At 45.8% G+C, this 13,936-nt stretch overlaps 1 protein-coding gene and 1 long non-coding RNA gene across 9 annotated transcripts in view; one reads left to right on the top strand and one right to left on the bottom strand.

The window, feature by feature from the left end:
- sorcs2 (sortilin-related VPS10 domain containing receptor 2) overlaps positions 1-13,936 on the bottom strand; it is a 186,501-nt gene that overhangs the window by 108,186 nt on the left and 64,379 nt on the right. The window lies entirely within an intron of this gene.
- Positions 11,253-13,098, top strand: LOC147238410 (uncharacterized). Its single transcript, XR_015111835.1, has 3 exons — positions 11,253-11,625; positions 12,183-12,346; positions 12,568-13,098. It is a non-coding gene; the product is annotated as an uncharacterized LOC147238410 (long non-coding RNA).

Here is a 13,936-nt window from a genome sequence, read left to right as displayed (position 1 = left end):
GGCAAACACCTGAGAGGAAATAAACGTACAGAGGGAAGGAAGGAAGGATGGATGGATGGATGGAAGGAAAAATTTGAGGACCAAAGTAAACATGAGTGACTCAGTTTCACATGATCCTCAACAGTCACTTCCTGTTCCTGCAGCCAGACCTAACACGGGTCCAGTCTCAGACCAGCCCCCCCCCACTACTACTTCAGCACCAAGAGCCACTCCGCACCAAGTTCCCTTCCCAGTTGTGGAGGGCACTTCTAATGAAGGACCGCGGTATAAATAGATAGCTTATCTATGAGATGTCCTTGTCACTCTACCTGAACAAGGAAGCAGGCGTCACCATGGCGACGGATGGACACTGTGCTTGACATCAACTTCTTTAATTAATTAGGGAAGGGTAATTAGTTCCTCCCTCGCCTGTTTGGCAACATTCCTCCTATTAGTGAGCAGTTTATTCTACATTTGCAACCTAATGAGCCACCTTGTCTGTCCCACTGTACCCGTGGACACTTAAACGTCTGAAACCACGAGAAGGAGGTCGATCTGACGCTCTAATGTAGTTTAACGTTGGTATATGAGCTGCGGGGCTCTGGCGACCGACTTCAGCACACCAGGGAAGAGAGACGAGTCAGAGGAAAGTGTTTTGGAAGCAGATGACACAGCACAAAGAGCAGATCGGCTGAGACTCCTTGGGAGGCGCTCAGGTAAATAACTGAGCCCAGATCAGCTGCATTTCCAGGGCCCTCGGCACACAATGGCTGTTGTAACACGCGTGTCACGGTTTTACCAGACACATAGACAGACTTTTTCTATTAAATCTTCCGCTTATCCACTACACCAAGTGATAAAATAAACAAGTTACACAATAAAATACATTTGAAAGAAAAGTCTCATCCGTGATTTGTGTCTTTCTTTGACCAGTTTATTTTATATTACAGATTTTTGGGCTTTCCTGAGTATCAGGATGATTGGGGGGTTTATAATGTAAAAGCAAAGAATGACAAAACATTTACATCCTGAAAACCTGCTGATATTTTTGCTTCGATTACTTATTGCCACTAATTTCAATGCAGTGCTATGAAGGATCAAAGCAGACACCAGCTACATCAGTGTCACGGATCAATCATGTGGGTCAAGCAGTGCTGCATCATTTCAGTTTTTACAGGAGCAGAACCAACCCAGAATTCAGACCCTGCACATTCCACCGCGCAGCGTCCTCACAGAAAGAACTCCACACTTTCTGAGTTGGTGTTTTGAATATAAATTGAGGGCCAAAAGTCTAGAAATGTGACCTGCTGCACACCAAATGCAGTGTCGTATACAGCGAGGGTGAGGCTGGGAATGTAACAGTATAATAAATGATTAAATATACCAATTAATGCGGCTCTGCGTGTCTCCAGAGACCAAGAAAAGTCGGGATCACATGTAAATCTGTGACCTGTTTGACTGTGAGACATTCAAACACAGGAGGTGAATTCCTGTGAGAATGAACAGATGTACTTGTCTCGCACACACACACACAAACACACTCTCTCACACACGCACACACACAGGGAAAATGTTTAAAGTCAGAGTGAAATGATGCTGTTATTGTTGAAAAAAATAAAAACCACAGGAGACATAAGATTTGTTAAATCCATCCAAAAGTTGGAGCCAAGTAAAAAAACGTGTATACTGGACGATAAGCCGCTCCTTTTTTCACATGCTTTGAACCCTGCAGCCTAAACAGTGATGCAGCTAATCATTTGTTTCGGCTAATCAAAGATTTTTACAGGCTAACGGCCTCCAGGGGGCGCTCTAACAGGAAGATAAGATAAGATAAACCTTTATTTGTCCCTCAGTGGGGATATTGGCATTGTTACAGCAACAGAAACAGAGAAGTAGCAGCAGAAAAAGTACAAGAGCAATAAATTCTAATAAACTACAATAAAACTATAATACAATATAATAAACTGCAATCAACTGCAATAAATACCAGCAGCACAAGTGTTGTCTTTTGCACAGTGCAGTGTTAAATATTGCACTCTAAGAATGTCCAGGATCTGGTAGGGGAGGTCACTGGGAGCGGTGCTTGTTGTACCGTCTGACAGCTGCAGGTAGGAAGGACCTGTGGAACCTCTCCTTCACACACTAAGGGTGGAGGAGCCTGTCACTGAAGGAGCTCTCCAGGGCTGTCAGGGTGATGTTCATGGGGTGGGAGTCAGTGCTCAACAGAGACGGCAGCTTAACCAGTTTGTCCAGTCTCCTCTTGTCTGTAGCTTCTATGCCCCAGCACACCACCCCTACAAGATGGCTGACGCCACCACCGTATCATAGTAGGTCCTCGGGTGTTTCCCCCTTACTCTGAAGGACCTCAGCCTCCTGAGCAGGTAGAGTCTGACCCTTCCTGTAGACGGCCCAGTGTTGTCGGACCAGTCCAGTTTCTTGTTCAGGTGAACACCCAGGTACTTATAAGATGTCACCATCTCAGTCTCCATTCCCTGGATGTTCACCAGTGTCGGTTGGAACTCCGCCTGCGGAAGCCCACCACCAGCGGCTTGGTTTTCTCCACATTGATCTGGAGGTGGTTCCTCAGGCACCAGTCTACCAAGTCCTGGGTCAGTTCTCTGTACTCAGGCTGACAATTGCAGAGTCATCAGAGAACTTTTGCAGGTGGGTGTGCGGTGTGCGGTGTGAGAAGTCTGCAGTGTAGAGGGTGAAGAGGAATGAAGCCAGGACCGTTCCCTGCAGGGCCCCCATGCTGCAGACGATATAGATAGTTCAGCATAGACCCCCCCAGTCTGGAAACTGGGTTCACCGTGGTCCTGAGGCCTGTCCAGACTCCCCTGGTGTTGTTCTGCTGCAGCTGATCCTCCATCTTCCTCCTGTGGCAGCTCTTCCCCTCCCTGATCTTCTTTCTCAGCTCCCTCTGCACAGCCTTCAGTTTGTCCCTGTTCCCTGTCTTGAAGGCTCTCTTCTTCTCCTTGTGGAGAGCCTTGATGTCAGGGTTAACCCATGGTTTGTTGTTGGGAAAGCACCGTACAGTCCTGGTGGGAAGCGCAAGAGCGAGACACTGAGGTGGAAGAGATGCCATTTCCCCACTGATGGACGAACAAAGGTTTATCTTTTCTCATGATGCGCAGGGGAAGACGCCGGTTTCATTGTATTTTGAACAGTCATTTTGTGCATCAAGCACACACCCTCATCATGGAAAACACACAAAGAAATTAACAAGATGCAGCTTTTTAGTGAAAGGCCATCGATTGATCGAATGACATTGAGCGCGACAATGAAAGAGAGACTGAGAAAGTGTGTGAGGAAGTCATTCTGAGGCTGTTCGATTCCGACACGGACAACCTCAGCGGTGTCGGTGCGCAGGAGGAAGGTGAAGAAAGCCATCGCTGACTTTTCTGACAGGCTTGTTACTGCCGTGCTACAGGCACTGTTGGGGAAAAAAGCATTTAATTAAAAATTTGAAAAATCTTTCTGTGTAAATATCTTGTGTTACAATGTGGACACCTGCAGCTTATAAGTGCGGCCAATGTATGCATTGTTTTTTTAATTTAGTTGGTGCGGCTGACACCAATAGTCCGAACATTACAGTATGTACATACAGTAAAGCAGTCCCTCCGGGATTTTGCTGTGATTTTTTTTAATTGTTGTGGCAATTTTTTTTTAAAGTTTTGCGGCAGATTTTTTTTTAATGCAAAACTGCAGTATTTTTGTTCATGTATGTGTTAGCGAACGTGAACCAGAGGTGTAGCGTGTTCACGGTACGATTTCCTACACGCGCAGAATGGTTCCTTCTGAATATGCTTCATGTAAACATGAAGATTCCCACAGCTACGGCTCACACAAACACCATATTTGCAATACTACCATGCTGACAATACGGCGTGTGTGTTGTTTTCACATGAACGCGTGCACGAGGCAATGATGTGAAACATAGCGTCACCAAATTCACCCTCCTGGTAACGGCGGATCCCGCAAGAACTGGAACTGCAGCGTTTTCCAGATTTGAGTAGTGAACTTCAAAGATGTGCATCATCATCATCATCATCATCATCATCATCATCATCATCCCTGATGATTTTGGAGATTTTTTTTTTCCTGTTGACAAAATTTCAGTCTCCTCCAACAAACCCTGACCTTAGCACACCCACTCAGGTAGAGACACACACACACACACACACACCTGCCTGTCCCCACACACACACACACACACACACACACACACACACACACACACACACAGAAACAGTTAAACAAGAGTTAAACTGGTATAATAGTTCAATATTGTAATTGTTTTCTGTGCCTGGGAGGTATTCAGAAGTTGTGAAGCATGACAACACACACACACGCACGCACACGCACGCACGCACACACACATGCACACTCCCTGTACTCTCTCTGTCAGTCTGCCTCACTTAGGGATTTTCATTGCTCTGAAATAAGAAGCCTTTTACAGCATGAGAGAGAGAGAGAGCACTGTCAGGAAGGCGACACGGGTCTGGGCTGAGTGCAGGGTGAGAGGGCTGGGGGCCGACATGGCCAGGTTGTCTGAATGGATTAAACTGGAAGTGTGCTGCCAGAGGTTACTGAGAGGTGAAACCAGCTCTGGGGACGATGTTGTGTCAGTGGGACATAAGCGGGACGTCCTGACATGCTGGGCCCAGCAGGCCGGCACGCAGCTTCACTTACACGTGCGTCTGGATTACAGGTTTTTAACGATTGCATAAGCACGATTTTGAAAACCGAGCAGATAATTGGCACGACACACACAAGCACAACACCTAAGACTACGACACCGCCGTCCCTGGTGGTTTCACGTATTCACAGGAGTGTGTGAAGGAGAACGTGTAAAGTTGGACCTGTAAACTGCAAATCCAAGATTTTTATGTTTTTACATTTCTCTAAATAACAAAACCAAAAAAGCGTAGATGTTGGTGGCCTCAATTTACAGAATAATTCCACTCTCCACTGCATCGCATCACATTCGTAGCTGTGACTCATCGCCACACAGCTTTATTAACATTAATAACAAAATATTTGTTAAACACAAGCCAAATATCGCGCAAAATGTACATTAGTGTTTAATTTAACACCTTAAATATACGATCATCTCCAGCTCCATTAAACTGGACCTTACAGGTCATCAAGCGTGAGGTCACATGACGAGCAGCAATGGTCCAGCCTTCTTGTAGCATTTTCTTGAGCATCATATATATCATTACATATTGGTACTTTTAAAAAGAAGGATGTAAAAAAAAAGAAACAACAAAAAAAGAGAGATTGTTGAGGAAGCTGCAGGGAGGACTTGGGATGTTTATAGCCAATGTATGGCATCACACTTTGGCGTCCAACCTGGTAGGGTGACGGGGAAACAACAGGCCTGAACCAAAGTACGTCGTCATTGTCCGTTTCATTAAAACGTGCTGAAAAAGCCCTGGCAGAGTTGGGAGGTGGAGAGTCCTCCAGTCAGCAGGGGGAGAGAAAGCACCAGGCAGAAAGGATTAAACCAAATCATTGCTTCTTCTTCTTCTTTGTGTATAGTTAAAGGTATCGAATTAGAGCCAAATGTCCCAGCCAGATGCAACCCCCCCCCCCCGCAAAAAAAACATGATGCAATCTGGACCGTCAAGGGCTTTTTGTTTCCCTGAAAGGCTTCTTGTGCGGAGATGAAAACCAAATGATACAGGGGTTGTAAACAATTCACTGGAGATCACCTCAGCCATGCAGATGAAGTGCTTGAGTTTCTTCAAAGTCAGATCTCTCCATCAGAGACAATAATCAGTCCATTCAGGCTCTGTCTTGCACTCCACATGCACTCTGTGGCTGCCGCCGCCTCTTTAGTCTCATCACTGAACTTCCCTCCCAGCCCCTCTTAACCTTGTTTCTTCCTCTTCTCTGAAGCATTAAGGGGGCTGTGTGTGTGTGTGTGTGTGTGTGTGTGTGTGTGTGTGAGAATTAACCGCTCTTGTATGCAGTCAGCCTGCCAAGTGCACGCTCCCTCAAACTTGTGACATCTGAGGCGTCGTGTTGTGCGATTAAAAGTGCACATTTCTATAAAGGCCTTTTATTGTCACCGCTGACCAGTCAAAGACACACTTGTGCGATCAGGCTTCTCTTTAATTACGATGGCGACACAACCGTCAGGTGATCGATTGATTCCTTTCTTTTTTTTTAATAGATTTTGAGAAATTTGTCAGTAAAACCTAGGAGACAGAACCTTGTGTGTTCAGATCCCAGGTCCGAGACCTTTCACGGGCCACACTTCATAAATGAGCCCAGTTTTTCCTGAATCTGGCTTGGTGGGATACCCAGCAGGGCTTCATGCAGAAAGGGGGCGTCCACAAAAATCATATTCACTTTTAGATGTAGCAGGAGTGAAATTAGAATTCCTCATGCCAGCATCTTTTGTCTATTTGTTTGTAACCCTTTTTTTAAACTTATCGGTCGATCGATGGCTGAGGGGAGAAAGTGCAAGAAAATTTGTTCTGTTTCCTTTTGCACTTCAGATGAATCTTGCCGCGCTCCTCTTGGAAGCGGACCAAATCCCGGTCCGGATCACGGTCCAGGGCAGCTTCAACACCTACAACCTTGGTTCTGATCAAAGTGAACTGTTGGGAAGTCTGGGCCGAAGGAGGCGGGTGTGACAGGGCCCAACGACGTGGTGCTGTGAAGCCTCTGGGCTACGGTTCCTCCTAAATGTGGCTTACACATCATGGACACACATGCAGGTTGATGTGGACATAAAATCCTGTACAAGGGTGACAGAACGGGCCTGCGCTGTTATATATCACACTGAAACACGCGGGTCAACGCAGGTTTTTGGACCCACGTTTGCTCTGCGTTAGGGCGCATTCATGCTTCCAGAAGACCCGGGTCTGAGCTCCCGCTGTGAGGCTGCGTGCCTGAGTTTCTCTCTCTCGTACGTCATCGCGCTGACAACACCATCATCGCACAAAAAAGTGCGCCGTGTCTCAAAATGCCGGTGATGTTCCCATAAATCTCCGTGTCCCGTACGGTTCCAGAAATCTGGATCTCCTCTTCACCGCTGATGGCGAGCAGCTCGCAGACATCACGATCTTGCCAGTGCGTTGCCATGGTCGATAAAAAAGATGTGAAGATCGCGATACAAGTTGTTGATTAACACAGTCACGCCTGCTCAGTTCACGTTAGGGTTCCCGGTTGGTGGGAGTTCCCAAGCAGAGATTAATTCACCTGAGATCATCCACACGGAAACCGTTAGAACGAAAGGAGTGGAGTGGAGTCTCAGGGACATCAACAGGAAGACTGATCTGTGGCAGAGGCCCAAACTTTATTGAGAGGTGAGTGAGCAGCCCTCGCAGCTTTTATTTATCTTTTTCTGGAGCTTCCACAATGACAGCCTGACAGGCGGCACAGTGGCAAAATCAGGATGCGACAGGAAGGTCGCGGGAAACCTGAGACAACGAGGGTTGCCTTTTTCACACTGCAGGCGAGCGGAGCAGAGCCACTGAACACCCGGGTCGCTTGGAGGGTCAGTGGACGTGGGTCGAAATGCAGAGTATATCATTCAGTATATCAGAATTACTCGTCTACATTATAGTACTAAAACTACTGTGTGTACTGTTCGCAGCAGGCCAGGTATTAAAAAACTTGAGTTGATTGTTTGGCTCCGCCTCCACTGACTTTACGCTCTTCAAATGTGCAGAAACAACTGGTTGCATTCATGAATGCTTTACTGTCCATAATTATTCATATTCAAGTGTCGTATTTAGAGTTTTGCCTAAATTATCCTGATTAAGAATCGACAGAGCTAAAAGCTAACATGCTAATTTTTTTTTACAACAAATGCTGAATGTGCTTGCCGGCCAGTCTTAATCTTTAATTACCAAAAACAGCACAGACCGATGGGGATTCGTTGGTTTAGGACGCATCAAAATCCATCCTGTGGGCACTAGAGGACCCAGACTCAAGCAGCACCTGGTGATGCCGCAGACCTGTTACGCACTTTGAACGGCGAAGAATTTTCCCTTGATATCAAGTTAAAAGAGGCAATGCAGGAACAGTTTCATGTGAATGTAACGAAACACCATCTGGATTTACTTTGAGGTCGTTTTTTTGAGAGAAGTGAAAACCGAATTTGAACACAGTAGCACTGCAGCTAAAAAAAAACAGAAAAGAAGTAAAGCTGTACTTCTGATTTTCTTTTCACGGAGAGAACTGAGGGGAAATCTGTGCAGGGAACCAACGTGAAGTGAGCCAAATGCAGCTTTTATTAAAACACCATTAAACTCCCCTTTACACATCAATGACAAAAGCTGCTAAGAAGCTCCAGCGAGAGTAAAAAGGCCAAAGCTCACTCCTTTCAGCTGCAATTCTTGTTATGTCATCATTTCATATAAATGTACTTTTTCCTCTCTCGCTCCCTGGTTGCTTTCAAAGTTCTGTGCGAGTTCAGGTCGGCTGGTTTAATTTGGCAGGAGGAAAGTGTGAGTGAACAGTCATCATCAGGCGCATAGATTGTCCAGGAAAGACAACATGATGGCCTGGCGGTCAAATATAATTACATTTCCTGTCAGATGCAATTTTGATTTCCGACTTTGTTACACATCTGACGGTATGTAAATGGAAGTGTTATAGGGGGATGTCTGGAGGTCTTGGGTGCTGCACTGCCTGTCTTTTTACCATTGATGCGATGGTGACAATGACGGCAAGACACTTCCTCAGACGCAGGGAGGGTGTGTGTGTGTGCAGCTGCAAGGTCTTTTGGAATATGGAGTCTGTGTGTAGTCTGGCTCATTTCACCCTTTGGCCTGGTCAACCTGCAGATTCAGATTCAAAAAACTTTATTTATCCCCATGGGACAGTTACAGACGTAACACAACAAAAGGAGAAACCTAGTTAGGAAACTAAAACCTGAGCCCCGGCCAGTCTTCCGCACGAGCAGCGACCCGGAACCGGAAACGTGTGCGTTTTTTTGTTTGTTTGTTGATCACATGGTAACTTGACCACATACATTAACAAACAGGTTAATTTGTGTCTGTCGTATCCACGCAACCAAATGTCATGTCGTGATACAAGTCTGACGCTGTGGCGTTCCCGCATTTGCGTGCAGGTGAAAAAAACACTGTGAAAAGAAATGTTCGCCACTCATGAAGCTGATTCCTGCCTGCTGTTTGAAGTCGGAGAAGAATCTGTCCGAGGAGAGCGTGACGTTCTGCAGCTGCTTTTATTTTAGCGGCGCTCAGGACAGCTGCTGTATGTCCACCTTGACCGCTGGTGGTACCACCTGGAGTCGTTTCTGCCACACCGTGGACGCATGTTGGCCCACGAAGTCCTCGTTTGCGGTTTAAAGGCACATTTTGATGGTCAGAATGCGCCCCCGCGCACCTCTGAAGGTGGTTTGGCAGATCGGCTCACAATGTTTCCTCTCAGGTGCAATTGAACCTTAACTTTCATGAGAGTGCGTGTTGTGTGATAGCGGCGTGAGCATGTGGTTGCCTGTGTGTGGCTTTAAGACGTGAGTGATGCAGCTCCAAGTGCAGGTGATGGGCAGTGTAGTCCTGTATGGCGCTGCGGCCTCCATGTCTAAGGAGAGGTTGTATCTTGGTCTGCGGGATATCCTGCGCATCCTCTTAATTTCATTATCTTAAGCGTCAAGTGACAGAAACCATCCAGGAAGCAGTTCCTGGAGGAAGAGGAACATTCCTGCCTTCTCAGCAAGTGGCATTCCTCCAGCAGCGCTAGCTTAAGCTGGAGTTGAACGGGACGTATCGCGTTCCCGACAACATTCCGTGAATAATACCGTTGCTTAGTGAGTAGGAAAACCCTGGTTTTGTAAGGACAGATGCAGATGAGCGTGTGTCGTAACTGCCGAGTTTCATCTGATGTTAGTGTGCAAAAAAAAAAATTCCTTCAACATTGGCCAGACCTCATCTAAAACTTTCCCTCCCATTTGGGTGTATTTGTGTTGTTCATCGCGTTAGTGCAGCAGTAAAAAGAGAATATACGACCCCATCTATCAACTGTAATGATGCGTGGCTGAATTTAGCACATCATAAACTATACTACTGATCATTTCAGCACCATGAGAGCCCTCGCAAAGCTGGGCTGCAATAGTAACACCCAGCATTTGTTTCCACTGATTCCTCTCTCTGTAACATCTTCTTTGGCCAAATACAGAGTTGGCCTCCTTACAGCTAATTCTGCAGCCAGCTGGGAGTTTTACTCTGAGCTGAGCCAGTACAGCTCAAAGTGATGATGGGTAAAACCAGCTATGTCCTCCACCTAGTCCATGACCCTCCATCAGTCCCTGGCAATATTCCTGTCTGGAACAAGTCACTGTTCTATCCTTCCAGAATTAACTCGGGAGCCTTTCCTTGGACGTGCCCTCTGACCCCTCTAGCACCCAGAAGTGTTCGCTATTATGTATTAGTGCTCTTCACCCTGAAGTCATTTCACAAACACCAAACATGATCCTGAACACCGGAATGCAGACTCACAGGATCTTACGGCCTCTCCTGGCCTCAAATATTGAAACTACAGCCGGTAGTCTGTGTCCAAGCAAGGCGTCAGAATGTTCTCCCACTCTGAAAAGCAATCTGGCACCGGCTACAAAGAGGTTATGCAATTTCTAACCCATCATTCCCAGCATTTGGATTAAAAATTCACTGATCATGGCCAGATGCACAGCTGCAATCACTCCCAGTACGGGCGCACAGACCACTGGGGTCCCCTACCCATGTTTTAGGTCTCTTTCCTCAGTGTCCACATTAACCCTCAGTGATTTTAAAGTTAGAAACAGTTGGGTTCAGTCACAGCTTTGTTATACACCTAAATCTGAATATTAGTTTAGGTTCATTTCTCAACACACCCTCTCTTCACCCCATTCGTCCTCGTGAGGAGAGGAAGTCTCTCCTCTGAAAAAAGTTGGGAAGCAAACCAAAAAAAAGGAAAAGATCCCCTCTACCCCGCCTCGATGAGAGGGGCCCACAACTTCACCTCATTAGCTGACGTGATAGTCCCAGTGAGCAGGATCCTAACCGCATCATTAATGTTATAATGGCCATTGTTTTATGCTAATTATCTGTGCCATGTTATTGAAAGGCTCATTGCACTGATGATGGCGAGCTCATAAATAATACAGCATTAAGACTTCATGAAGAGATTTTCTGTGACCATTAAAGTGTTACTGATGATGGAGCGATGCAGACGGCCAAGTCTGTTTGGAAAACAAAGTTGGCTCTGGAGTGTGTGTGTGTGTGTGTGTGTGTGTGTGTGTGTGTGTGTGTGTGTGTGTGTGTGTGTGTGAAATTAAATACTCCCCTGCTCACTTCCAAGACTTAAGAGAAAAAACCTCTCTTGGAAACAGTATTTGTATATCAGGGCGATCAGCTTACAGACGCTTATCAGGATGCATTTTTTTTGTTTTTTTTTTAATAATCCAGTCCTATTTTGTCCCTTCTGTGCACCCTTACTTGGCTCTTCTAATCAAACTGTTTCCTGTTTATTCACATCTCAGGGATGGATTTAAAAAAAGCCACTCCAGTGGGATTTTGAAAGTCTGGTTTAGATTACGAAGCCTCCCGTATGCTTCTTGTGTCAAATTGTCACCACTGCTTTCTCAGCTCTGTTTCTGGAGACAAGAGGGGGATTTTTTTTAGCAAGGTATCAGAACATTTTCAGCACTTATTTATTCATTTTTGGAGGAGTTGTGTTTATTCAGCCCTGGAACAGCAGCATGTTTTCGCTGTACTTTTGTTTTCTTCTTCTCTTGTGATACGCACGCTGGTTTTATTGCCTTTTCGGCGTCAACAGGTGCGCCGATCGCTTGTGTTTAATTGTGCAGACTTTTCTGTATCCTTCGAGAGTTTGAGAATGAACTGATGCACTTCCACCAACTTGCCCTCGAGCTGCTCTTGTAAGTCCAGCTGATGAAGAGGAACTGCTATCTTAGCGCGTTGAAACAGCTAACTTCGTTCCGTTTGACCTACTTTGTTGCTGCTAAAGTATTGCAGTTTTATCTGGTTATACTCCCTAACTGATATGTGACAGTGACGTTGTGGTGCAGCCTAAAATAACACAATGTTTCAAAGTGATTTCAACAAATCTTGCTGAACAATGTAATTGTGGCGGCTTGAGTGGCTAATGATTCAGGCTACTAGGGAAGCCAGCGTGGTAGCCAGTGGGACGGACTGCCAGCTATTAAATCTCTGTCTTCTCAGCTTTAGGGAGAAGAAAGTCCGGCTGAAGATCTCCTCCAGCTGCTTGCAGTTGAGGACTTGTGTTCTTTGTTGCACCAAGAATGTTCGGGGAAATGGAAAACGTCTGCCAGATGGTCCCGCACATGGTGTCGCTCAGCCGCACTGGAAAATGATCCAGCTTTCATGTACACTTTCATGAATGAGTGCATATATATGTACACACACATGCACACACACACACACACACACACTCCCACACGTTTCCTATTGAGTATGAAGGTTAAATGAAAGGTGATTAAGAAGTTACAGATCCGTATCAACACCTGAGACGTGACCTCCAGGCAGATAAACACACAAAGACAACACAACTAACGCCTAATAAAATAACGACAAATCACCATTACAGGTAAGGGCGGGACGTGAAGACATCACGACTCCAACACACTACCTGGTGCCGGGCCTGGAGGACAGAATGGACCGGCTCAAGCAATCGTCCCTGAGCTGCCGGTATCTTTGTCTGAGCGGACCTGCGTGAGCAGCATTGCGTTGCCGTGACTTAAGACAAAGCAAGTGAGATTACAGATGTGTCACGCTGCCGTGTCATTGAACCTTGCAGAAATGCTTTCATAGAACATCAGTGACGCAGCCAAAACCGGATCAGAACCCCAGCTGGTATCAGGGGAGCGGCTCGCTACATAACTCTGCACTTGAGCCTTTACTCAGCTTTGCATTTGCTCTCTGCTGCATTTTACTGCACTCTGAAATCACATCTCTATGTATATACAAATAAGTCCTGTGTTTCTATTTGAAATGTTTTCCATCTCCTGATTAATATTCTGGTTTGATTTCGTTCCACATGTTTTTAATATTTGTCTCTTTATTGTAAAGCACTTTGAGATGGAATTTTTGATGAAAAAGTGCAACATAAATCAAGTTTGTTATTTATTTATCTTCAAGGGTGGGGGGCATTGTGGTTTGTGAAGCGGGTTATCAGTTAATGCAGCCGGTGTCGCGCATGTGTTGCCACTGCTTGGGAGAGTTGTTGATCTACGTGGAAGTGCTGTCCTGTTAGACATCCTCTTCATCCATAATAGAGCAGAGACGTCCCCCGCGAGAAGCCTCCCAGCCCCCCTCGCCTCTTCAAAAGATGTGTGAAGATGGCATGAATTATGAATATGCCGAGTTTCACCCCAGCACCCTGTTTATGGGGGTGCGTGATTACTGGAGGAGCGGATAGATCATACATGGATACTTAACTTTTAAACACGCTTCCCCCTTTGATTGATAACCAGTATTTTAGGGCTTCTGGAGGAAGTGTTTGTGGATTTAAGCTCATATTGTTCATCCAAGATGAGTAAAAAGTGCCACAATGAGTCATTCTGCTAAATCATTAAAAGATATTTACAGAAAAAACAAAAGCTCAAAATGAATCCATCACATTCTTCCACGTAATTCCACCCGTCAGATCCCCAAAAGGCTGCACTGACTTCCTGACATTTGATGTATCATCTAAAAATATCTCGCACTGAGGATCTAAAGCGGGGAGGAAAAAAAGAAGTGCCCATCTGGTCGTCTCAGGCTGAGGATCAGAAAGGTTTACGGAGTATTTTGTGGCTCTATTTGGAGCAACAGTCTTAAGATGTGTTCTGTCAGCCTGTTTTTGTAAATCACTAGCAAATCCTCAAGTCTCAGCCTGATGGAGAAACACCTTCTACTCCCTTCAGGCTGACGCAGCACCCACATCTGATCTTCCAGGGCCCGGACCGGCCACACGT

This window comes from Aulostomus chinensis, chromosome 24 (assembly GCF_037954235.1).
Source record: "Aulostomus chinensis isolate RoL2024-O1b breed Wild chromosome 24, RoL_Achi_v1.0, whole genome shotgun sequence".
In the NCBI taxonomy this organism is placed as follows: Eukaryota; Metazoa; Chordata; class Actinopteri; order Syngnathiformes; family Aulostomidae; genus Aulostomus; species Aulostomus chinensis.
Note: the sequence above shows the minus strand (reverse complement) of the source record. Positions and strands in the feature narration are given on the sequence as shown.